The sequence below is a fragment of the Petaurus breviceps genome, unplaced genomic scaffold (genome assembly GCF_028583685.1).
Source record: "Petaurus breviceps papuanus isolate PSGF00001 unplaced genomic scaffold, PetGlider_PUasm1.0 90825, whole genome shotgun sequence".
Taxonomy (NCBI): Eukaryota; Metazoa; Chordata; class Mammalia; order Diprotodontia; family Petauridae; genus Petaurus; species Petaurus breviceps.
In genome coordinates, this window is record NW_027187353.1 from 20858755 (window position 1) to 20859955 (window position 1201).

The 1201-nt window shown below is 69.1% G+C and overlaps 1 protein-coding gene across 1 annotated transcript in view; it reads right to left on the reverse strand.

The window, feature by feature from the left end:
• MACROH2A2 (macroH2A.2 histone) overlaps positions 1 to 1201 on the reverse strand; it is a 63153-nt gene that overhangs the window by 61433 nt on the left and 519 nt on the right. The gene's annotated exons all lie outside the window — the stretch shown is intronic.

Below are 1201 nucleotides of genomic sequence, written 5' to 3' on the forward strand. Positions count from 1 at the left end.
GGGGGGGGGGGGGGGGGGGGCGCCTCAGGAAGATTCCAGTCCAACGCTGCCATTTGCCAGATTAAGAAACTTAAGTACAGGGGAGGAGAAATGACTTGCTCGAAGTCACTTGGAGAGTTAAGTGGCATAACTGAGATTTGAAACCACATCTGTCTGACTGCAGACTCAGTGCCCCCTCCACCAGACTGGTGAGGCGGCACGATTTGGAAGGCAAGCACAGAATGAGGATTGGGGGGCCCTGGGCAATGCCACGGCGGGGTGTAGGAGCCTGCAGGTTAGGACAACCTCTTTCTCCCCCTTCACAGAGCTCTGGGTCCTATCGGGCGGCCAGCCTGGGGAGCGGGCGCACACGTAACTCAGGGATGCCTCCCCTCCCCCCACCCCGCCCCCAGTACGCTGGTTGGGGGTGGGGTGGCTAGCTGAAGGAAAGCCGGGGTTCGCGCGCTAGCTGGGCACCTCCTCCCCCTGTGCGCCCCCCGCCCCAGTTCTCTGGGTCCCAGCGGGTGGATGGAGGCGGGGGATGGGGGGGCGCGAACCTATGGAACACCGGGGTCCGCGCTCTTGCCAGGCGCCTCCCCTTCTCTTACCCACGTCCCCGCCCCTAGTAATTTGGGGATTCAGCGGGAGACTGGGGCGGTGCCCAGCAAAGGGAGGCCGCGACGCCCCGGAAAGGGAACCCGAAGGGGAGGTCGGAGCCCCTCCTCCGAAGCCGGTACCGGCCCCCCGGCGCTTCCCCAGCGTCGGGGCCCGGCCCCAGCCCGCCTCCGCGCCGCCCAGCCCGGGGGACGCCGCCGCCGCCACCTCCAGCGCATCCATCACCGCTGCCTCCGGCGCCCCCATTGTCAGCCTCGGGGCCCGGACGCCCCCATCTTCGGCCTGGCCCCGCGGGCGGCAAGGACAGGCTCCCGCTTCTAGCGTTCACCAAGTGCTGTCACCCGAACGACTGTGCCTCACCTTCCTTCCCTACTCCATTTACCTGGGGCTCGGCTCACCGGTCCCCTCCATCTGGGAGCTCGGTCCCCCCGCGTCCAGCATCCTGCCCCGGCCCGCTCCGAAGAGAATCCCGCGGGCCCAGCCGAGCCAAGGCCGCAGCCAGGCCGGGCGGGGGGCGCGCCCCCTCTCCCCCGCCCTCGCCCTTCTCCCCTCCCCCACCTCGGGCGTCTCCATCCTAGCACCCCGACTCCAGTCAGCGGCCCCCCCC